The 26,033-nt window shown below is 37.5% G+C and overlaps 1 protein-coding gene across 22 annotated transcripts in view; it reads left to right on the top strand.

Annotated features, from left to right (window-relative positions):
• The window catches only part of RIMS1 (regulating synaptic membrane exocytosis 1), a 507,054-nt gene that overhangs the window by 115,148 nt on the left and 365,873 nt on the right, over positions 1–26,033 (top strand). The gene's annotated exons all lie outside the window — the stretch shown is intronic.

Below are 26,033 nucleotides of genomic sequence, written 5' to 3'. Positions count from 1 at the left end.
ATGTACTTTATAAAGGTGACTTTAGATGCTATGTGAGAAATGGTTTAGGCAGTGGGCATGGTGGAATTAGAGGAAACAGCTAAAGCAGTATGCTAGGTGAATGATGACTGTATAAACTGAGGAATTGACAGTGGCTTGCAGTGGGGAGGAGAGCGTGGATATATATAAAAGTCTGGAGAGAGAACAGCTGGACATGATCACTGGATATGGATGCTAAATAAGGAGAACATAGAAATGACTCCAAAGTTTCTTGCTTAGGCAATAGAGTTGATGGTAGTGCTATTAACTGAGAGAGAAGTTTAAGGCATATAGCAGATTGGAAACAGAATAATTGAGGAGTTTAGTTTGGGATTGGTTAAATTTGATGTGCTGTGATCAAGCATAATATGAAAAATATTTAGCCACCAGTACAGTAGGACTGTACTATATGATATCGATACCAACCAATTTGAATGGACAACAGCCAGAAACAATCATACAGTGGGATTACTGGCTGAAACTGCTTTCAGTTCAGTAAAAATATCCAATAGGGTATTGTAACTGCGGGTCTGAAACTCAGAAGAGAATTTGGATCAGGAGATCTAGTAGTCCTTGACTCAAAGATGATGTTGATACTCTGGGAGTAGATGAGATCACCTACAGAGTATTTGAAGAAAAAGGTAAATGATGGATCCATAGAGTATAATAATATTTCAGATTATAAAGAAGTAAAAATCATAAAAAAGACAAAGATAGAGTGGTTATGTTTTTTTTTTAAGTTCAATTAGCCAGCATATTGTACATCATTAGTTTCAGATGTAGAGTTTAATAATTCATCAGTTGCATATAACACCAGTTCTCATCATATCACGCACCCTCCCTAATACCCATCACCCAGTTACCCCAAAACCCACCCACCTCCCCTCCAACAACCTTCAGTTCCTTTCCCATAGTTAAGAGTCTCTCATGGTTAGTCTCCCTCTCTGATTTCTTCCCATTCAGTTTTCCTTCCTTTCCCTTATGAACCTCTGTGCTATTCCTTATATTCTGCACATGAGTGAAGTCATATGATAATTGTCTGTCTCTGATTGACTTATTTCACTAGCATAATCTGCTCCACTTCCATCCATGTCAATGTAAATGGTAAGATTTCTTCCTTTTTGATGGCTGAGTAGTATTCCTCTGTGTGTGTGTGTCTGTGTGTGTGTGTCTGTGTCTGTGTGTGTGTGTGTGTCTGTGTGTGTGTCTAGAGAGAGGGGTTAGGTTAGGTTTTTTGTATGATGGAATTGTTGGATTATCTTGCTTCCACTTCAGATTCTACATTTTTTCTGATGAGGTAATTGCTGTTTAAACTAAAGTTGTATAAACCAAAGGGCTTCTTTGTAAAATACTAGGTGCCACAGATATTTAGAGGCTTGATCTTTCAGGCTACAGTAAGACCACCCTTGGTTGGACCTATTGGTTGACTGAGGATACAGAATACAATGATCACTCCAGGAGGATCTGCTAAAACTGAAAACAAAGATATTTAGACAGGGAGGAGAGTGGACTTATTAGTCAGGGCTCAAAGCTGATTGCCCCAGCATCCTCTCCAGCCTCAGTCTGTGACAAGAGAAGAAGGGGCTGGGAATAGGAAGTTGCCCATGGTGTGTCATTGATTGTGTCCTTAGAGGGCTTTTGCTGTTGTTATATTTCTCAAACTTGATAATAGGAGCAATTTTGAGTTGATGAGAAAGCATTTGCATTTGAACAGTGAGTTGTTCTCGTTCTGTTACTCAAGGAGTTCCTGAGGAAACTGAGACTGCCAGAGTCCATATGGTCTGGAAAAGAACACCACGCTCAAGCTCAAATATGTGTGGGTCAGCAGACTGCTGGGGTTTTTTTTCTTCTGATTCTGAAAGGTTGCTTAATCATTTGTCTTGTTATTGCAAATGTTACAATAATAATTATAAATGGTTCTTTGCTTCCTAGAGTAGCAAATCTAAATTCTTCCAGTTGACATCAAGATCCATGTTACCCAGCCTTCAGTAGCCCACCCCCACATCTAAGTACCCCCACATATTACCACCAGGCTTACTGGGTCTGAGTCCCTGATTGTTATGTGATACACCGTGTTGTTTCTTGCCGCCATGACTTTATCTTAGCCCTTTCCTCAAAATTCCATCCAGCTTCCACTTTGTTCAAGCTATTTGGTATCCATAGACCTAAATTCCTAAATCCCAGTTCCTTTTCTTAGGAAATGTTTAAAAAGTGTGTATACCCATTGAGTTGGTAATCCTATTTGTGGGAATATTTCTGACATAAATATGGTACTAAAATATAGCCACGTATGTAAGGATTTTTACTACAACAAATTGGATAAACCTTAATATCCACTAATAAAAGAATGGCTGAATAAGTTATGCCACTGCATGTGGAATCAGTTGTTAATACAAAAGCAATGTCATAAGTATCTGACTAAGCAGAACTGATCAATTATTAAGCAATTATTAAGCAACTTATAAAGGACAGATACAAGCCTAGCAAAAGAGATCTTGGCTCTGAGCAGCTGGATTGCTTACCAGTTTGTAGCGGCTCAGTGTAAGCCCTGTACCTAGGGGTAGGTATAAACAATGGAAGAGTTATGGAAGGATGTACCTACCATTGTCAGTATGGTTCATTAGATAGGTGGGACCGGAGTGGAGGAGGAGACTTCTACCTGAACACTGCTCTTGTTTGAATTGTCATAAGCATGTATTACTTCTGCAACTGAAATGACTGAAATTAAAAATAATGCTTCCCTAACACAGTGACTAGCACATAACAGGTACTCAGTATTTGGTGGTGGTTATCATCATTGTTATGAGTGCCTCAAGTTCCATGAACCCTAGAAATCTTCTCTCCCATCATTTCCCCTAACCTTTGAACCATGGAAACATGGGTATGTACAGTTTATTTATAATACACTTCATTGCATGCATGAAACTTCATTCACTATGGCTTTACCTGTATAGAAGTTTTGTTTTGGTCCAAGAACATAGTATTTTTTAGGGCAGAGTCACATTTTGTGTTTAACTTACTTCCTCACATAGTATCAGAAAATTTAATTACAAACACAATGTTGCTAAACACAATCAGTTTATTCTAAATGAGGAGTAAGTATGTATGAGCTGCAGATTCTTGATTACATTGGAGGTGATCATTGACTGATGCGTTCATTCAACAGATGGATGTTGAACATTGGCTATATATCAATCGCTAGGAATAAATCTGCCCTGTTCACTATTGAACAATAGTGAACATAAATAGATAAAATAAAGGTTTTAAGGGAGGTTGGGGATTTAATGGATAGAATGCTATGAAAGAGAGTTGTAGAGGGGCTGACTTTAATATAGACACCAGGGATGATCTCAATGAAAGACCTGGAAACTGATAAATGACAAGGCTGTGAAAAGTTGGGACAGTGATGTCTCCAGCAGGAAGGGAAGCAGACTCCCAAGTGGGAAGGATCATGTTCTGTGGCTCAGGATGCCTGGAGCACTGACTGGGGTTAGAGAGGTCTGAGGTGAGGTTGGAGGAACAGATGTAGGCTAGGTCAGATAGGGTACAGTAAGCACTGGGCTTATTCTCAGTTTGATGGCAATATTCCAAAATAATAACATGTACTGATAATATCAGGCCATAGTCTTATAAGGCTTCATGAAATGGACTTGAGAACACTTAAGATAGTAACAGAATGCTGTCATATCTAAGAAAGCACATCTAGGAAACTTTAAAACGTGTTTCTGTGTAAAATATTGTAAAATACTGTTGATTTTTCAAGAATATTTAAAGAATTAAAATGAATACAGAAAAACCAGTGGGTCTTTTACAGGGTCAAAATTACCAGCCTCAACTAAATTTGATTTATCTAGGACTCTTCCTCTCTAAGCCATACTGAACAGAATATAGTAACTGCTTTATTTTTATAAATGACTTCCTTTAAATTACACTTTATTTTTGAGATTGCCTCAAGACTCTGTGAGTCACTTGTCTTTTTATGTTAAAAAAAACCTTAAAATTTTTAACAGCATTTTATATTAAATTACGCAGAACATCTGAATGTATTTTTAAAAATGTCTAATGTACCATTTACTGTACCATTTACTTGACCAGGTCCTTTGTTAAGTAGTACATCCTAAAACCCAGATATTTTGTATATTTTTTTTAGATCATATATATGACTGTATCTTTTACAAATATCCCCAAAGTTGAGTATCATTTATCCAGCATTCATTTCCTCATCAAACATGACCATATGTATGCTGCCACATACAAAGCATTGGCTTATGTGAAGGGGTCAAAGGTGATCACAGATTGATCCCCACCTTCAAGGATATTCACATTAGTGGCAGAGTTTGAGTCTGGTACAAGTGAAGAGGAGCCTATTAAACGTTACATATAAAAAGACAAAGTACTGTAGGAGTTTAGGGTAGTCATAGATGGAGTGAAAGGTACAAATAAGTTATAATGGGAATTTACAGACTGGAGAAATTCCTTCTAGCCACCTAAATACATACAAACGTATATATATATATATTTTTTTTTTTAAGATTTTTTTTCTTTTTTTATTTGACAGAGAGATCACAAGCAGGCAGAGAGGCAGGCAGAGAGACAGGAGGAAGCAGGCTCCCCGAGAGAGCAGAGAGCCCGATGCGGGGCTCGATCCCAGGACTCCGAGATCATGACCTGAGCCGAAGGCAGCGGCTTAACCCACTGAGCCACCCAGGCGCCCCCATACAAACGTATATTAACCTGTTCTCTTTTACTTTTAAAAATATGTCAGGGGCGCCTGGGTGGCTCAGTGGGTTAAGCCGCTGCCTTCGGCTCAGGTCATGATCTCAGGGTCCTGGGATCGAGCCCCGCATCGGGCTCTCTGCTCAGCAGGGAGCCTGCTTCCTCCTGTCTCTCTGCCTGCCTCTCTGCCTGCTTGTGATCTCTCTCTGTCAAATAAATGAATAAAAATAAAAATAAAAATATGTCAAATAGAAAAATTAGAATTTTAGAACTGAACAGGGTTTAAAGGATTATCCAATCCAGCCCCATTGCTTGAGAGAAAACACTGAGGTTCGGAGAGGTCAGGTTAGAACCCCTGCCCAGCATTACCCAGGGAGATGACAGTAACGTCCTGGTGGTCAGGATTTTAGTGACTGGCAGAGATGAATGCTTCCTTCCATCATGGGCACAGAGGTGCCATTTGGCAACAGGAATGTGATGGGTTATCAGAGAATGTACTGTGGTCTTTTTTATTTTTCAAATAATCCTACTTTATTTTCAATGGTCTTCTAATGGGAATGGAAATGAGCAAGTGCATTTTAAAATCAGATTCTTCTTGTCTAAATACACAAGAAGATGCTTCAGGAGAAGTTGGATTTCATAAAATCAGTTGAGTTGTGGATTAGTCACAGGTAAAGCTGTTTCTTTTTTTTTTTTAATAATTTTTTTAAAGATTTTGTTTGTTTATTTGACAGAGATCACAAGTAGGCAGAGAGAGAGGAGGAAGCAGGCTCCCCGCCAAGCAGAGATCCTGGCGGGGGGCTTGATCCTAGAACCCTGGGATCATAATCTGAGCCTAAGGCTGAGGCTTTAACCCACTAAGCCACCCAGGTGCCCCAGTAAAGCTGTTTCTTTTCTTTCTTTCTTTTTTTTTTTTTTTTAAGATTTTTATTTATTTATTTGACAGAGAGAGATCACAAGTAGGCAGAGAGGCAGGCAGAGAGAGAAGAAGGGAAGCAGGCTCCCTGCTGAGCAGAGAGCCCGATGCGGGGGCTCGATCCCAGGACCCCAGGACCCCAGGATCATGACCTGAGCCGAAGGCAGAGGCTTAACCCATTGAGCCCCCCAGGCACCCCAGTAAAGCTGTTTCTTGAGGTTCATGTGGTTACATTACCAGAATGCTCTGGAAAGAAAAGTTTTGAGGCTCAGTCCCCAACATTCTACAAAAGAGAAAAGATTATTTCGCCTATGGGTCTCAGATATTAACTTGCCACAAGGTCTCTCAAGGCCTCTTTGTTCTTTCGACTTCATTTAAATTTTTGTTATTGTTTCCAGTGCTATGAGGAGAGGGAAAGCTCCAGGTGGAGTCTGTTTGTTCTCAAGCCCCAAGTTCATGACATGCGGAATAGAAACATAAACAGGAGCAGTGCTATTTTGGTGTGATTGACATCTTGACTTCTTGGTGAATATTTTTTAAATGAGAAGACTTCCTGGGTAGAAATCAATCATGGTGTAAAAGAGCTCTGTTTCTTCTTTCTGTCTCTGTTATATAAGGACAAAACAACCACAAATTAGCCTGTGGTCATGCCCACTTGGAGCCTCTAAAGAGTGAAAGCTTTGTATAAGCTGCAGGTTGAACCTATATAAACAATTATTCTTTTCCAAGTTTATAATTATCTTTGAATTACTGAGTTTACATAGTTTGGTACGTAGGGAATTCTGTCTAAACATTGATAGACTGGTGCAGTGGAGGATATTTCCTTACAGTTTTTGAAATTGGATTTCATTTGAAACTTATGGCTCAGAAATGCACATCGTATATTACTTTAGTGAAGTAGTCACAAATTGACTTTTTTTTTACATTGTCATCAATCAGATTAACACTATTTGAGAAATAGTGATAGTATTTCTGTTGTGATTTTTGGAAGTACTTTATTTTAAAATGGTTTTTGAGTGACTGTAATTCAAAGGCATTAAACCCAAAGTGAATGAGTGTGGGGAATGATTAGTGATGGTTCTGGTTTGTTTTCTCAAGATAGCTTGTAGAAGATAGTAACTGGAATTCCCCCAGCTACTTTTGTTTGTTTTCATCTCCCTTGTCATTTTTAATATAGAGGATTTATGTGGGGAATTAGGTGTTGCTACATTAGACTTGATCTTCAAAAGGATAAACTCAGACCATTTGGGGTTTGGTCAAATATTTTGTTAGAAAAAAAGAGAAAACATTTCCAGCAAATACCCACAGTAGAAACCCTCATTGCTTCTGTCATTTGTTGACATGCCAAGTAAATCAGTAGTTCAAATAATGGCTGTGGAACTGCTGGATGGTAGACACTGGAAGGATAAATGTGTTGATAGTAAGTACTTGCCTTCAAGAAGTATAAGATAGAAGATGCAGCATGGAATTGATATAAAACATTTTGATGAACTCTAGACAAGTCTTTTGACATTGTCATGGAGATATTTTGTTATAATCTAAATATAGATTTTTTTAATTGGCCCAGAAATGGGCTTAACAGATACCCTCACTTGTTCACTGAGTCTCTGTTCTTAAGCTTTATCCTGATGGTATTTTTTGGACTTCATTGCCTCCTAATTCTCCACTCTTCCAGGATAACTGCTAAAAGGCTCTGTCCATATTACCAACTATTCTTTGAACAAAGGAAAGTAAAATGAATCAGAGAGGCAGTCCCAATTTTGCTAGTAGAAAGACAGGAGGCTGTATTTTAAGCATATTTAAATGATAACATTATAATTTCTCTCTTAAATTATGTTGCCTGGCATGCTTCTATCTACAAACTGAGCCACGACTCTTATTGCCTGAGGAAAGAGAATGTGGATACTCCCTAGTACAAAAATTTGATCATTCTGCTTTTGTGTCTCAGAGCTGATTTTTTTTATTATTATATACAGCAGCAAAGAAATCATTTTTAAATACAGGCTTTGTTAGAAAGAAATAGATTTTCTGAATTATGTTAGATCCAGTAATATTATCAAGAACGAGACTAAGATCATAGACTTTCTTTCATAGTATAGAACTGATACTTTTTTTGTCATGAGGACTGAGCCATGGTTCTGTGCTCCCATGGGAAGAAAGGGTGTGTGATGTAGGGGAAGTCCATTGAGCCATTCTCTGGGTATTATTTATTATAATCAGCGACAGAACTCTGAAAGACTGAGTTCATACCTCAAAGGCACTATTGAAAATTAAAGTCATTTAATTTATAAATGTCTATTTCCAAATTTAGAAATCAGCCTAGTTAGGTCCTTAACCATTTCTGCCTCACACTACAATTTCTTTGTTCTTCTGTGTCTGAAATTATTAAATTATAAGCTCCTATCCTCTTTTACAGTAATGTAAGATGAATTAGGGCAAGCTGCTGTATCCCGGTTTTCAATTTTTTTGATATGTGATATGGAATGTGTGTGTATACTGGGTATGTATTAAATAGCACAGACTGGGTGGCTTTAACAACAAAAATTAATTTTCTCATGATTCTGGAGGCTGGAAATTCTAAAATAGGGTTTTCAGCATGCACTTTTTTCTGGTGCACTTAATTTCTGGTGCAAAATCCAGCTCTTTACCTGGCTCGTAGACAACCATCTTCTCTCTGTGTCCTCACATGGTCTTTCCTCAGTGGGTATGCAGAGAAAGAAAGGGAGCAAGCTCTCTGGCTTCTCTTCCTACAAGGCTACCGACCTTACAGGAGCCGGGCCCCAATCTTATGACCTCATGTAACCTTAGTTCCTTAGAGTCCATATCTCCAAATATAAGCCATATGGCTGGGGGGCTGGGGCAGTCAGAGCTTCAACATACGAATTTTCAGGGGGCATATTTCTTTCATAACAGCTTCAACATGAAACCTAAAATTTTGTTTTCAATATATACTATTATGTTGAGCCAATCCCATTTTTATTTTATAAGGTTGGTTATAAGTGGCATCCATACCCAAGTTCAAAACCACACTAAAAATATTAAAATCTTGTCTCCAAATTAATGCTTAGTGCTTATGTGTTATATCTTTAGGTTCTATACCTTGATTATTATATTTTTGAAATTTACAATGAGCAAAATCAAATTTAGAATGGCTTAGGAAAAGAGAATATACTGGGGAGAATTCAGGGGTCGCTCACAAACTGTCATTAGGACCTGAGGCTTTCCTTCATCATCTGTGCTTTTTCTTTTCTATCTTATAATGGGTGTTTGTTCTCCTCAAGTGTGTATACAGGCAGCAGAAAATGGCAAACTCAGTCTGTGAGCCCACATTACCCTCCACCCATAGTGTCACCAATCACCTACTGATGTCTAATGTCCTTGTACAGAGGGATTGTGGAGGTATGAAATAAGGGCTCTGCCAGGCACAGCTTCTGCAGGGATAGAGGTAGAAAGAAATAGTGCAAACCAGTGTCAGAGGCCCATGCTCTTGGAGGGGCAGTTCTGAGGAAAACAGGGAAGCTACTGCATCATAATCTGCATCATAATCTGCCTAATAAAACTGCATTGGGTTTAATTATACAAAGTCCAAATTAATAATGAAATTAGCATGTAGATCTAATCATTACTAAATAGCAACTAATCAGAGGTAGTGACTGGTCTATCATAAAGTTAAAATTTGTGTATGGAATGACAGATCATTTGCTTTCAGTGTGGTTTTATTGGAATTTGATTTTTATTTTTTAATCTATTTAAAATTTTTTAATTTTCATTTTTGAAGTTTTTTTTTTTTTTTTTTAAATTGTTAGAGAGAGAGAGAGCATGAACAGGGGAGGGACAGAGGCAAAGGGATAAGCTGACTCCCTGCTGAGAAGGGAGCCCAATGCAGGGCTCCATCCCAGGACAGGTAGATCATGATCTGAGTGGAAATCAGATGCTTGGCTGACTGACCCACCCAGGTGCCCCTAATTTTTATTTTAAATTAAACTCTATGCTCAAAGTGGGGCTTGAGCTCCTGCCCCCAAGATCAAGAAGTCGCAAGCTCTGCTGACTGAGCCAGCCAAGCACCCCTAGAATTTTACATTTGTTTTGATCAATTGCATTTTTCTTAGAGCAATAACATTTTATCTGAAACACTTCTCAATGACTGCTTTGCACAGAAAGTATAATACTGAAATAAATTAATTACTTTTGGAGGGAGACAGAGGTCACTTACATATAATTTTAGGAAAGAGATTAAACTGTTTCATATTAGTGAAGACTTCTAAAACGATTAAACCTTGACATGAGTTTTCAAATTTAGATTCATTTCAGAATAATGGAAAGTAGAAATAAGAAGAATATGTTTATAAACCAGGTGTTACTTACATGCAGCAAGGTTTCTTTGCAGAGAGATTGAAAATCCCTGGTTATAAAAAGCAAGCCACCTATAATTCAAAAGGAAAGCAAAAGCTATAAAATAAAATAGCCATTTAAAATATTTAATGAAGTGTGAACAAAGCTCTTGTGCTTTAAATGGTTGTCTCTTTCATTAATTTCTTCTCTAAAGACTGAACAATTAGGCTGAATGTTAAAATCATTGCATAACTTAAATAGCACTTTGGAGAATAAGGCATTTTGAAGAAGGTGTTACTGCATAAGAACTGCAAACATGAAAATAATTTTATCTCATCACAGAAATCAAGGTGTGTTTTCTGTTTTGGAAGGGTGAAAAGAGAAGAGGGAAATTTAAAATAATAATGGACAGCAGAACCCTTACAAATACGCATTAAGAGAAACTAGCTAATATAGTCTACTGTTTCAGGAACTCAGAGTTTCTTAAATGCTAAATCAAAGTCAATAGAAAATCAAAATGAGTAAAACATATCTAAGTTGCTTTTTAAATTTTTTTACCAGTATTTTGTAGTTAGTAATGTGCTACTCTACTACAGAAAAAAAAAAAAAAATAGCTTGCTTGTCTTGGAAGCTTCTAATAGTGGAATATAAAAATGTATAGGAATTGGGGCGCCTGAGTGGCTCAATCAGTTAATGTCTGCCTTCGGCTCAGGTCATGATCCCAGGGTCCTGGAATTGAGTCCTGCATCAGGCTCCCTACTCAACAGAAAGTCTGCTTCTCCCTCTACCGTCCCCCATCCCTGTCAAATAAATAAAACAAAATTTTGTTTAAAAATGTATGAGCACTGAAAGAAGATGCCACTTGTTCACGTCCAGAATTATGGGTGAAATATGACATGTAACATATGTACTGATTACTGAGAGAATTTAGAGAGGCTGCTCTCAGAGTAGGTAGGATGAGTAGGTTTCCCAAACCCTTTTTCAATTTGGTGTGAATGTTTTGAATATTCTTTTACTGTATTACTTAGAGACACTCAGCTACATTAGTTAGATTTCTCCCATCCAAGTACTAACCAGGCCCGACCCTGCTTAGCTTCCAAGATCAGACAAGATCGGGCGTGTTCAGGGTAGTATGGCCGTAGACCATTAGTTAGATTTCTAATACTTTTGTTTCTTATATTTAGACTATCTTGTGATCTGGGCTTTTATTTACTTTTATTTTATTTTTTATATTTATATATATTATTATATTATATATATATATTACATATATATAATATATTATATTTATATATAATAAATATTATTTATTTATTTACTACTGTCTTCTGTTTAGGTCAGTTGCTCAATGGGCCCTTTCTTGGTGCCTTTCTCTAAGGCAACAGTCTTCCTCACTCTTCTTCCCCGTGCAGTTTTATTATCCTCTGTGACACACATCACTACCTTCACTAAGTGGTGTATATATTTGTGATTGGTTTATGGCCTGTCTCCATTAGAAGGTAAACTCCAAGAGAGCAGGGGAACTGAAATCTATCTGTTCACAGCAGTCTCCTTCATACCTAGAATAATGCCTGGTAAATTGTCTTCACTCAGCAAATTTTTGCAGAAGGGAAGGCTAAAGACACAAATCTGTATTTCCCTATTGGCTTGAAATTTCACATTTATCACATAGCTATCTATATGTTGATATTTCTGAGTCTCTTTTCATTTCAGGTCTATTTTCTGCTTGTGTTATATTGTTTTAATGTCTATAACTTTGAACTGTACTTTCATACTTAAAAAAACAAAGTGTGTCCTTCATTTCTTTACTGTTTCAAATATATTCTGACTCTGACTCTTCAAATATATCCTGAGTCATATTTTTATTTCCAGGTTAAGCTTTAGAAAAATTCTGTCAGCATTCAATAAGCTTCCTATTAGATAAATGTCAAGTTTATAAATGAATTTGCTTCTTTAAATACTGGTTCTTCTAATTCCAGATGAAGGATAACATTCCACTTATTTGTATTATTTTACATCTATTGAATTAGCTCTGTAATTTTTTTATATATGTACTTTACAATTCAAGTTAAGTTACTTTTGTGGCCTTTTCCCCCCTCTTTTTAATAGGATGCTTTTTACAGCATTTCTCCCTGACTATGGGAATAGTGTAGTGCTTCAGTAATTTTTAAGTTCTTCCACTTATATTAATATATTTAAGTATTACAGCTCTTTTAAATTAATGTTAGTAAAACATTGATATTTACTAGTGTGGTGTCAAGTGGGCAGGACTGCCTGAATTTTCTGCTAGCCTCACCACTATCATCTGTCAATGGTGGATAAGATGTTTTTGGTGGAATGTTTCTACCTTTCTTAGTATTTTTAACCTTCCTCTCTCATAATTGGTATTGTGATATTAAAAAAAAATAGCTGTGTCATTTTATTGCTCTTAAGAAAGGTAGCTGAATGTCAATTTTCTGGATCTGAAAAGAGTTTGGGTTGAAATACTATTTGTCTGACAGATACTTCTCAAAATTTGATATTAAGTTGATGATTCTTATTTTGAGCATAGATAAACTTTATTCTCTAATTTGTACTTTTTATTCATTTCACCAGTTTCCGAGAATTGAGGAAGGATGTGAAAAGGGGACAGTGTAAGCTTGTGCTTTTACCCTGTTTTCTTGGGCATAAATATATGATATGGCTTCTTATAAGTCAAGGGACAAAAATGTCCTGATTCATAAGTAAAACAAACAAAAAATCTTTGATAGGTAATTTGAAATAATAATCCAAACTTTTTCTTATAAATAGTTTTCATCAATTGAGTTTAAGATACAGAAAATTTTCAAGTTATAAACATGCATTCTTCAAGCGTATCTGGGAGATATTAGTAACACTATGTAAATATAGTTTGAAAAACTAATGGTCAGTAAGTTTGTTGCCTTGAACACTTGGTAGAATGGTTTCTGCTTCATTCTTTTAGTTTCAGTTTCTCTTCTTTATAGCTTTCTTTTCTTCAGCCTATAGTTACACTTAAAGTTTACCTATCCAAAATAATTTCTTCCTCAGACACTCAAACCTTCCCCAGTGCATCCACTCACTTAAACAGCTCTTAGTATTCTCCTTCCTTTTTACTACCAAACTTCATCAGAGGAAGTGTCAACTTCTGTAGCTACGGGGTTTTGCCTGCTGCCCCTGCTGTTACATTGACACCTGCCCCCTTGGGCCACAGATGAATTCCCAATAGCCAAATCCAACGAATCTATTTCCATTGTCTTACTACTTACTCAGCTTTAGGCATTTGGCACTGTTGATAGTTCTCTCCTTTATAAAATTCTTTCCTCTCATTATTTTTTTTTTTATTTCTTTTCAGCGTAACAGAATTCATTGTTTTTGCACCACACCCAGTGCTCCATGCAATACATGCCCTCCTTAATACCCACCACCTGGCTCCCCCACCCCCCGCCCCTTCAAAACCCTCAGGTTGTTTTTCAGAGTCCATAGTCTCTCATGGTTCACCTCCCCTTCCAATTTCCCTCAACTCTCTTCTCCTCTCCATCTCCCTATGTCCACTATATTATATGTTATGCTCCACAAATAAGTGAAACCATATGATAATTGACTCTCTCTGCTTGGCTTATTTCACTCAGCATAATCTCTTCCAGTCCCGTCCATGTTGCTACAAAAGTTGGGTATTTCCTCTCATTATTTTTACAGATATTAATTTACCTAGATCCTCCTCAATAATCCTTCCTTCAAGGTCTCTTTCCATCAGCCCTCTCCTACCATTTCTTAAATGATTTTCAACTACCACTGTGATGCATACCCATACAGATACACAGAGAGAGACACATTATATTGTTCATTCTATTGTCTAAATATTGCTATTTGTGTATTCCTCAGTCATCATAAATTGAAAACACCCAAACAAAACTCAGATATTCTGCTTTTAGTCCATGTATTTCCCAAGTGAGTTAGTCATCGATTCCACTTTTTCTCTGAAGCTACAAGTCTCAGAGTCATCCTATAAAGAAGGAAATGTGATCTCTGTGAGCATACCATATCAAACCCTTGACAGTCTGACCATTTGCTACATTTCTAGGCCTTCCATCACCCCGACTTCATTATACACCCTTACTACAGTCTTCTGGTCTTAAATATGATGCTTTTTTCATATGTCTGTACATTTTACTTTGCTTTTCTCGTGTCCTGAAATACATTTTCCGTTCTTCTGTATCTGTAGAGGTACCACTCAAATGTCAGAATGCAGTTCAGATACAGTCTCATCCAAGTAATACACACTTATTTCTGTATGATCCATAGTACTTGGTCTGTGTTGCCATTTTATAACTCATTAGTTTGTATTTATTGAGATTTATGCCTGTTTCTCCTTTTCCCCCCACCCAGAGCCACTAAAATCCCTTGAGGGCAGGAATAATATCTTGTGTTAGTGTATTACATAAACAACAAAGTTTGGCTAAATAATAATAAATCAATAAAGAAGGGTAGAAAAAAGGGCAAACATTCAGTCTCATGCATGGGTTTAATCTAATTCCTTGGTTAACCTATACATTTCTATCGTATATTTGGTTGGAAACTCTGGACATAGTTGGCTATGCCAGTATAGTTTCCTAGGACTACCTCATGATGAATTTCATTCCTTAAGGTTTTATGATGGTCAATGACCAGGATCATCCCTCTGGTATTCTACATAGTAGAAGGATCTTATTTTGCCAAAATGTGGTGCAGAAAATTCCACAAAATAAATGAATGGATGATAACATGGAAGTCCTCAAAAGAGCTCAAAATGCTCATTTTGTGATCTTCCCATCCCTATGATCTAAGCTGTTCAAATGATTTTAAAGGTTCTTTAAAAGTTAAAGCCAAAGGGCGCCTGGGTGGCTCAGTGGGTTAAGCCGCTGCCTTCGGCTCAGGTCATGATCTCAGGGTCCTGGGATCGAGTCCCACATCGGGCTCTCTGCTCAGCAAGAAGCCTGCTTCCCTCTCTCTCTCTCTCTCTGCCTTCCTCTCTGTCTACTTGTGATCTCTCTCTGTCAAATAAATAAATAAAATCTTTAAAAAAAAAAAAAAGGTTAAAGCCAAAGACATGGTAAGGGAGACATTTGTTAAAGTTTGCCAGTGTGTCAGCAAGAGACTCCAAGACTAGATCGAATGCTCCATTTTCTGACCTTTGCCAGGTCATCTTGTTGCTCCATGCTGTCTCAGTTATAATTTGGAAACTTTTGCACAAATGGCGGTAGATTAAGAACACAGATAAAATACTTTCAAGACTTGAAAAGTTGCTTGAACTCCACTGAGAGCAGCTGTCATTAAGGCTCCAACAGGAAGAAGAAATAATGGTACTTGCAAGAAAAAAGTTCTAAAATGTATAGAATATGAAGGGTGATATAGCACCGCTGGCACCATTATAGTCAAACTTGGCAACCATACCCTCAAAGTCTGGGAAGGGAATTTTAAAAAAATAGGTTGAAAATAGACTCCTAAAGATAAAATGTTTAAAAATACCTCAGTGGGACTGGTGAGAACAAAAGACCAAAGTTGCATGGGGTGGGAGTGCCGAGAAGCTGCCGTGGCGTTCATATAAGCACATCATCTCAGGCAGGGAAGCATGTGTGGCTGCCTGAGGAGGTGGCAGTGATAGAGTTGAATTTCACTGAGCAGAGGCAAAAAGCTTATGTATTCAGAAACAAGATCACTAGAAATGCCTATGGACCCCACAGGGCCATGTGAACAGGTAACCCAGGGCGGCATCAGGCAGGATGCAATAAAAATAGGATTGGGTAGGGTAAGAGTGGTTGGCTTATGAAGACGTTGAAAGTCAAGAGTATGGGAAAAAATAGAACTCACCTGGAGTGCTGTTTACCCTTTCATCCAGTGGAAGAAAAAAGCTAAGTCCATATCAAAAATCCCATAAAGGGGGAATAACTCAGTGGAGTAATTGTCCTTGTCCCTGGCAGAACCTATGTACCTGGAGCTGCTAGTCTCCTCACTTCTGCCTCCCTCTCCTGCACGAATAGGGTCATGGGTGTGCTTTCCAACCCCTAATGAAACATCTACTTTTATGTTTTTACCACAGCAGCCAGCCTACGGGGTGGGCAGATCATAAGAGAATTATCACGACTCAGTGACTGAAGTAGGGGAAGATGAGGGAGGATGCAAAAATAGCTTCTAAGGTGATTATGGGGGTGATCGCGTGGTGGGTTGGATGAAGAGAGAATGATCTATCTACACCCCAATGTGCTCAGTGATCTCTTCACTGTCAGATCTTACAGCCTTTTGATTGCCTTAGTTCTCCTTAGTATTTCTGCAATGCTTGACCGCCTTACCTGAACTTAACTTCTTGAAAATATCTCCTTTCCTAGCTTATATAAGATGTATATAATATCTTATATTATAAGCTCCATAAGGACAGCCATCATGGATGCTTTATACTGTACAGCCCATCACAGAATGCCTGCCTGCCTACCTGAGTAGATGAATACATGGGTGAATAAATGAAACAATTCAGCCATCTTCCTGACCGTTTCTTTCTATTTCCACTGATATCTAATTTTGAGCTTACTAAAGTGATGAGATATACCATTTTGCTTGTGGGTATAAATGTGTGAGTTTATGTCATGAAAATCTGGGCTCTCTACCTAAATTATCACCACCATATGATTATATCCCAAATGTATGCACCTAGCAAAAGTGGTCAAATATTAATTAGAGATATCCATTTACTATATATAGTCCTGTATTTTTAATTAACTGTCCACAGTGGTTGTTCTCTTTCAGCCATTAGATTTTAAGCAATTTGAAGAATAGAGCCACAGCTCATCCTTCTTTTCCCTACCCTTTAGGAATTAAACACAGAGCTAATCAGTGAGTTTTTGCTGATTAATCAATTGCTAGGAGACAGCTTATTGCTCCTAGCTTTTTTTTTTTTTTTAAACATTTACCATTTAAGAACATTCTTCTTTCTTTTCCTTAAATTCAGGCAAGTAAGTAGACCAGAACAATCTTTGGGTGCCAAAAAGCCAGTGGGTAATGCCCCTCTTTTCTTGCCCCTGTTACCTAAGACCTCTGGAATTCAGGGTCTGTTGTGTTGTATGCAAGGCTCTTTTGTTTTCAATAGACTTTTATTTTTTATTTTTTATTCATTAGTTGACAGATAGGAGCAGAGGGCAAGGGAGAAGCAGACTCCCACTGGGCAGGGAGCCCGATGCAGGACTCAATCCCAGGACCCTAGGATCATGACCTGAGCTGAAGGCACGCACCTAACCGACTGAGCCACCCAGGCATCCCAAGGCTTTTTTTTTCCCCCCAAGGCTCTTTTGATCAACATTTACTTACTTAGTATTCATGTAATACATGTTTATTAAATGTCTATTCTGAGCTTCATACTGGGAATGAAGTAGTGAATGAGGTAGATAGGTTTGGTCTCTGCTCACATGGAACATGTTGATTAGTGGTAAGTAAAAAAAAAAAATTAAGAAAATGAGTAAATGAGGATGTTTAAAAATTCAGTTGAATGAAGGTTAAAAAACAAACACAGGGGGACGCCTGGATGGCTCGGTTGGTTGAGCGGCTGCCTTCAGTTCAGGTCATGGTCCCGGCATCCTGGGATCGAGTCCCGCATCGGGCTCCTTGCTAGGCGGGGAGCCTGCTTCTCCCTCTGACTCTGCCTGCCTCTCTGTCTGCCTGTGCTCACTCGCTCACTCTCTCTCTCTCTGACAAAAAAAAAACACAAACAAACATAGGATATTGTAAATGGAAAGACTGAGTTAGGATTGTCAAGCGGTACCTATTTGAGAAGGTAACATTTATGCTGAGACTTCAAGGATGACTAACTGACCATTAAACAAACAAAAAGAGCAGAAGCATAGCCATGTGGGAAAAGAAGCAACATAGCTGTATGTTCTTAGCCACAGATGAGAGCTTGGTGTGTACTGGGACCTGAGCGGAAGCTCCTCTATTAGTGTATTATGGTCAAGAGCAGTAGGCTATAAGGTTGGAGAGATACATGCAGACAGTTTATAAAATGTTCCTTGGTATAGGTAAAGAATCTGGATTGTATTTGGAATGTGGTATAAGGCCCTTTGAGACCTTTTAAGCAAAGGAGACACATCATCCAAATTGTCTAAAAAAAGATTGCTTTGTTAAATTTTGGTTTTATGGGTGAATGCAATACATTAAAAGTGTTTAGGTTAAATTGCATGTTGCAAGCACACATTTAACGAAAAGCATGCATTCAGAGTTATTTGGTCTTAGGGCATGTTTTACAAAGGCAACGCTGGATTGGGAATCAAGATACCTGTGTTTCAATTATACTTCTCCTTATGCCAAAGTAGATGATGTTGTGCAAATCACCACTTTAGCTCTTGCTTTCTTAAACATTACTAAGCTGGATCTTATCCCAAAGACTCCTAAAGTCTCTTCAAGCACTGTAACTACATACACACACACACGCACACGCACACACACACACACACACACACACACATATATGACCAAGAAGATCAATCTGGAGAGTATCTAGAAAATAGTAGAGTGTTACTGAAGACAGTCAATCTTCAGATACTGGCTTTTGCCTGAGGGAAAAACCAAGATAATTTGTAAATATTACCTCACGCTAAGCACAGGATTTATAATAAGTACAGTATTTAGAATATTTCTGCTTTAATTCTGATTATTCTAAGCTAATCCTTTTAGTCACCAACTGCGTATTGAATGTTGAATATGTGTATGAGCTGAGCTAAATGCCATGGATATGTAGGTAGAATAAGACAAAATATGTGACCCTGACAAGTACCTAGAGTAATAGGGAAGACAGACATGGGAACATATGACGAAAATATAATGTGATTGTTATATACAAGTATGAGCTGAGTACTCCGAGAATCTGAACGAGAGACAAGCAGTTTGCCTAAGGAGACGGCAAGGACATTGATAAACCTAAATCTACCAGTTTTCTGGTAGATTCATTTCAAATGTTAGATACAGTAAAGCCCAATCTAGTACTTTTTTAATAACAGTGTTATTAAGATATAATTTACATGGTTTAAATTCAGGAAGTTAAAGTATAATTTAGTGGGTTTTTAGTATATTCATGGAGTTGCACAACTATCACCACTATGTAAATGCAGAATATTTTCATTGCCCAAAAAAGAAAACCCATACCTATTAGCAGTCACCCCCCATGAACCCCTATACCCAACCCCTGGCAACCATTAACTTACTTTCTGTCCCTACAAGTTTGCTAAATTTAGGCAATTAATATAAATGGACTCATACGATGTGTGATCTTTTGTGACTGGCTTCTTTCACTTAACATAATTTTTTTGTGGTTTGTCCATGGTGTAGCACGAAGCATATATCAGGATTCCTTTCTATTATTACTGGATAGTATTCCATTGTGTGGATATCCCACTTTTGTTTGGCCATCCATCAGTTGATGGAAACTTGGGTTGTTTACACTTTTTGGCTATAATGAATAATGTTGATATGAACATTCACATACAGATTTTTCTGTGAGCATATATTTTCAATTTTCATGGTTATATAAATAAAACATAATAGCTAGATCACATGATGCTCTGTGTTAAACATTTTGCAGACAGGCAAACTGTTTTCCTAAGTGTTTGCACCATTTTATAATAATTAAATATGGACAAATATGGACAAAGAATATATATAATGATTAAATGGACAAAGAATGGGGTTTCTAATTTCTCCACATCCTTGCCTTGTTATTCTCTATCGTTTTTATTCTAGCTATTCTAGTGGCTGTGAAGGATTTTATCATTGTGGTTTTGATGGGAAAATCTTGAGTGAATAATGAAATTGAGTGTATTTACATGCACTTATTTGCCATTATGTGTCTTTTTTTTTTAAAAGATTTTATTTATTTGACAGAGATCACAAGTAGGCAGAGAGGCAGGCAGAGAGAGAGGGGGAAGCTGGCTCCCTGCTGAGCAGAGAGCCCAATGTGGGGCTCAATCCCAGGACCCTGAGATCGTGAACTGAGCTGAAGGCAGAGGCTTAACCCTCTGAGCCACTCAGGCACCCCACCATTATGTATCTGCTTTGGAAATATGTCTAATCAAATTCTCTGCTCATTTTATTGGGAGTACCTGGGTGGCTTAGTTGGTTGAGCATCTGATTCTTGATTTGGGCTTGGGTCATAATCTCAGGGTCATGAGGTAGAGCTCTACATCAGGCTCCACACTCAGTGGGGAGTCTGCTTGAGATTTTTTTCTCTTCCTCTCCCTATGCCCCCCTCTCCTGCTCTCTCTCTCTCTAAAATAAGTAAATCTCTAAAAAAATTTTCTGCCCATTTTAAAATTGGGTTATTTCTTTTTTTATTGTCACATCAGATTTTTTATTGCTAGAGTATAGAAATACATTGATTTTTGTGTATTGATTTTTGTATACTAAATCCTTGCTGAGTCTTTTATTAGTTCCAATAAGTTTTTTTATAGCTTCCTTAGAATTTTCTGCATAGAAGATCATGTCATCTGCAAATAGAAATAGTTTTATATTATTCCTTTCTACCCTTTATGGATGACTTTTATGTATTTTTCTTGCCTAGTTTCCCAGACTAGATCCTCCAGTACAATTGTGAACAGATGTGATAAGAGTAGTCATCCTCATCTTGTTCATATCTTAGGGGAAGGACTCAAACTTTCTCCAATTAGCTGTGGGTTTTTTATAAATGACATTTATTAGATTGAGAAAGTTTCCTTCTATTTCTAGTTTACTACATGTTTTTTGTGATGAAAAGTTTTAGATTTTGTCATTTGCTTTATCTGCATCATTTTCTATGATCATGTGGTTTTGTTTTTACTCTTTTAATATGGTAAATTACATCAGTTGACTTTCAGATATTAAACCAACCTTGCACTCCCATGTTATTCTACTTGGTCATGGTCTATAATCATTTTTAGGTGTTGCTGTATTCATTTTCTTAGTAATTTGTTGATGATTTTTTTATTTACATAAGGGATATTGGTTTTTATTTTCCTTTTTGGATCATGACTTTACTTTTGGGATCAGGGCGATATTGTTTTTCTGCTATTTTATTTATTTCTGCTCTTGTTTTTATTATTTCCTTCCTTCTGCTTTCTTTCAGTTTAGTTTTCTTTTTCTACTTGGAAACTAACTCCTCGTCTTCTGGTTTTCACTGATACTTACTTCTGGGGCAGCTGGTTTTGATGCTACTGTGAAGCTAGGAAGAGAAGAATGGGAATAGGGCAAGTAAAAATGCCACAAAGTATACTGTCCTTACCAAGATTCAACCTTTTTCTTTTCTTTCTTTCTTTCTTTCTTTCTTTTTTTTTTTTAATAATTACTCCTCAGATTCTTGTAAGCTGTGTTAATTTCCAGAGTTTTGAAAAAACTGACTGGCAAGTTTTGCCAGTGTTCTCATTGCTTTAAAGGAAGATCCTAACTCTGTAATCTAACAGTGCTTCTCCCTGCAATGTCTATTTGACTGTATTTGAAAGAAGAACAGTCCAGGGCACTTGGGTGGCTCAGTGGATGAAGCCTCTGCCTTTGGCTCAGGTCATGATCTCAGGGTCCTGGGATCGAGCCCTGCATTGGGCTCTGCTCAGCAGGGAGCCTGCTTCCCCCTCTCTCTCTGCCTGCCTCTCTGCCTACTTGTGATCTCTCTCTCTCTGTCAAATAAATAAATAAATTCTTAAAAAAAAAAGACCAATCCAAAAAATTTTGAAAAGTCATTAGTTGTACATCTATGTGGATACAAAGTAGATGATGCTATGATGTGGATGATGATTAAAATTCTTCTCAAATGCCTATTATGTGGAAAATAAAATATGCTTGACGGTCATTTGGTGATGTGTTCCAATGACATGGAACCCTGATAGTTGTCATACAGTGGGAATCCTGGTTATTTTTGCTCTAATGAAGAAATGCTAATGTGTTCACAGATTTAACTAAAATATTTGATTTTATTAACTGAGTTGAATCCATTAAATCTTTAAAAGATTGCCTTTTGTGAAAAGTGCATATGCCAACACACACTTTGGGGTGTGGTGATGGTAGCTGGTATTATAGACATGGCTAGAGACAAAAGGCATTCACCAGGATTGCAGCAAGACAACCAGCTGCCGTCTTCTTCTGTTAGTGTTCATTATCCATTTTTAGCCCTGCCTATGTTAATATTCAAGTATTTTGATTCAGTTATTCACACAGTTTCATTCTAATGGGAGCATGTTAAGGCTGAGATGTATTTCCAGTCACAGCAATGTTGATAGACATAATTTGGTTTTTGTGACTGAGTAATGAGAAATTGCCATTATAGTGGACTGCTAAAACTGCACTTTGCTTCTTGATATGGTATATGGTTCTTCTCTACATGTGATTCTTTCCATCTTTCCAATTGGAAAAGAAAAATCAATATTCTGTGATTTATATAATAAAAAATATTACATAGGCTAGAAAAATGGTGTTGAAATAAAGTAATGTAAAAAAGTAGTGTGGTAGATGTGCACAGAACATTACAATGGTGACATTCATTCATTTATTGAAAACATACTTAGGAGTACTTACTTTACAACGTGTCAGGAATTGTTCTTGATTCCGGGAATAGAACTTTGAATGAGACAGATAAAAATCCCTGTCCTCCCTCCTGTTGCTTGCTTTCAATGGAGGAGAGTGATGATAAATAGATTAAACATATAGTTTATTAAACTTTTAAAATATAAGGAGAAAAATAAAGAAGAAAGGGTGCAGGGAGTATTGCTGTGGGGTGTTGCAATAATATAGAGAATAGTCAGGAAAATAGTTAACTAAGAAAGTAACATTTCAGCAAAAATCTGAAAGAATTTTCTAGGCAGAGGGACCAGCAAATACATCATCCACAAAATGGAACTGTGCCTGGAATAATCTAGGAACATCAGGGCAGCCTAAGTGCCTGTGGCAGGATCAGGGGGCAAAGGTAGCAGGATATAAGGCTAAGAAGTTCAAGAATGGCAGATCCTTGTTGACCGCTGGAAGGACTTTGGATTTTGTTCTTTGTGAAATGGAGAGCCACTGTAGAGTTTGGCCAGAAATGTGACATGACCTTATGCACATTTTAAGCAGATCATATTGACTGCTATGCTGAGTATGGCATAGGGCAGAAATAGGGACATCACTTAGGAGCTATTGCAGTAAAATCAGTGAGAAGCAATGACCTTGATAAGGGTAGTAGCGGTCTAGGTTTTAAAGATTTGTTGGATTCTGGATATATTTTGCAAGTAGAGCTGAAAGAATGTCCTTACAGATAAAATATAGAGTGTGACAAAAAAGAGTCAAAGATGACTAACTTTGGGGGGGGGCTTGAACAAATATAAAAGTGGAATTTCCACTTACTAAGATAGGGAAGACTTTTAAAGGGACAGATTTTGTGTGTGGGTAGGGAGGTTGGAATATCAGGAGCCTGATGTTGGACATGTTAAATCTGAGATGCCTGTTAGATATCATAAATGGAGAGGTGGAATAGGCAGTTATATACCCAGATCTAGAGTTTAAGGAGACATCTAAGCTGGAGGTGTATTTTGAGAGTTACCAGTGTACAGAAGGCATACCCTGGTAGAAAAGGGTAGTGATCCCAGATGTGAGTCTTGAGACACTGGAAATAGGAGGAGGTGTCTAAAGGACAAAGTGTCCAAACAAGAGTGTCTAAAGGACACTTTAGACACTGGAAATAGGAGGAGGAAACCCAGAGCGTGTAGTGTCCTAGGAGCCAAGAGATGAGTGTCTCAAGGAAAAGAATGAGCAGGTAAGGACTGAAAATTGACTGGTTTAGCAATATAGAAATAAAGTATTTGGTTTGGGCAGATAATCTCCCCTAAAATGGAGAATCTATCATTTCAACAAGAATTCTACTCTATATTTCAGAATGCTGCTAAACATTTTAAGGGATGATAGAAAGTGTACTGAAGTAGAATTAACAATCAGTCATTGAGCAAGAAGTCCTTTACTGGCTCATTAGGTGATGTACCTGATCTGATAAAATAGTAATTCAGAGGGGACAGTGGGATTTACACCCATGTGAATGATATGAATGGTGTGGTTGTACCATTGAGTTCTGGTGTGAGAGGTAAAAACTTATTACAATTTTACACAAAAAATCTATTTTTTTGCATTTTTGTGTTTGAGGTATGAAAACCCTTTGAGCTCTCAGAATAGAAGTATGTATATAAATTTGGAGTGGAATCAGGTTTGTATTTGTGTGATACATGTATGCTCTCAGAAAAGTATTCTTGGCTTTTAATTGAAATTTTGATGTACATATTTAACTATTATTATATCTGAGATTCCAGATAGATTTGCAGTCAACACAAACCTTGGTAAGCAATGAAGTCACTAGTACTTGTTTTGTTCACTTGACATGTTTTTTTTCTAAAAAAGTATGGATCGGATAAGAAAATTCAAAGAGGAAAAGCATGTGAAATTATTTTGTAATAGAAAAAACCTGTGCACATATTAGGTTGATTACTCCAGAAAACCCTTGTACTTTTTTTGTTTGAGGAAATCTGTGATACAGATAATACAATAGTGAATAATCAAAATGTTAATTTTTAATTTTGTAATGTAATTTGAACAGGTATAGACCTGATATTCTGGAGAATTATTCCACCTTGGTAATCTGACTGAAGAAGCTGGAAAGTTAATTAAAATGTCTTCCCTTTCCAGGGTGCTTGGGTGTTTCAGTCACTTAAGCATCCAACTCTTGATTTTTGACTCAGGTCATGATCTCAGGGACATGAGATGGAGCCCCCCCATCAGACTCCATGCTCAGTGGAAAGTCAGCCTGAAATTCTCTCTCTCTCTCTTCTCCTCCCCCTGCTCTTTCCTTCTGTTGCTCTCTATAAATTTTTTTAAAAAATTATCTTCCCTTTCCTATTCTCTTTGGTTTCTGTGTTCTTGGCTCTCTGGAGAGAGATCATGGGTGATATGTCTTTGCAGGGGGTTGAGAGTGAGAGGATTTTATCAAGTTAGTCTTTGAAATCTGGTTTGTTGAAGTTCTTTACTATATAGACATGCTAATTTGCATATATTGCTCAGATCCTTAGTCCTAATTTAATGTTCTCCACTGTCTTCTAAGATTTTTGATGGTAGGGGCATGACTTATTTAAGTTTGTTTTTCCATATACTGTTTGTCTCTGAGCTGAGTTGTGCCAGATCATCCATCAATTCGAGAACTGGTAAAACACATTCCTGAAGAGTTTAGGCTTTAGAGAACAAAACTAGGATTGGAATCCTGGCTGCATCCCTTCATGATAAGTCTCTCAATCTCTCAGAGCCTGTTTTCTTACTTGAAAATGACATTATATTTATTCAATATAATATCTCAAAGTAAGTCCTATATATAACTCTTATTAATATAATATGGCAATCAATTCATAATTAATAATCACCACTAATAATGCAATGACAGTCCATGATAAAAGTTGTACTCTCAGCAGACCATTTCTCCTACTTTCTTTGGAGGTGCTGGAAATAATAAAATGCCTGCATTGCAAAATCCTTTTCAAAAAGTCTATCCAAAGCCAGAGCAAACTTTGAAATCACAAAACAAAGTTTTTCTTGCTTAAAACTGGGGGAAAACCATTCAGTTGTTTGGATAGCCTGGGACATGCTATAAACCCTGGTCTTGACCCACTCAGCCTCTTCAGTACTGTGTTCCAGCAGCCCTAGCCTTCCTTCTGCTGCCTTAATGTGCCAAAAATTTTTTCCTGCTTCAGGATCTTTACTGTTGCTAGGGACCATCTCACTTTCCATCCCAGCCTCCATCTACTGGTCAGCTCCTGCTCCTCTTTCTCTTCTCATCTTGAGAGTGCACTTGACATTTCAATGATATATGGGGTGTATGATGGCATGCCTATGGGTAGAGAAGTCAGGAATGCTGGAATCCTCTTCCCACAAAGTTCCCAAGGAATGACAAATGACACATGACACATAACAAAAGACTGCTGTCTCATTTAAGGACTAGTTCTGGGTATCCCCAAAGAAGTATTTGGTGAAGCAAATTGGAGAAGATGGGTTAGACTAAAAAAGAGAG

The sequence above is a fragment of the Lutra lutra genome, chromosome 6 (assembly GCF_902655055.1).
Source record: "Lutra lutra chromosome 6, mLutLut1.2, whole genome shotgun sequence".
Classification (NCBI taxonomy): Eukaryota; Metazoa; Chordata; class Mammalia; order Carnivora; family Mustelidae; genus Lutra; species Lutra lutra.
The sequence above is the reverse complement of the archived record's forward strand: the minus strand, read 5'-3'. Positions and strand labels throughout refer to the sequence as shown.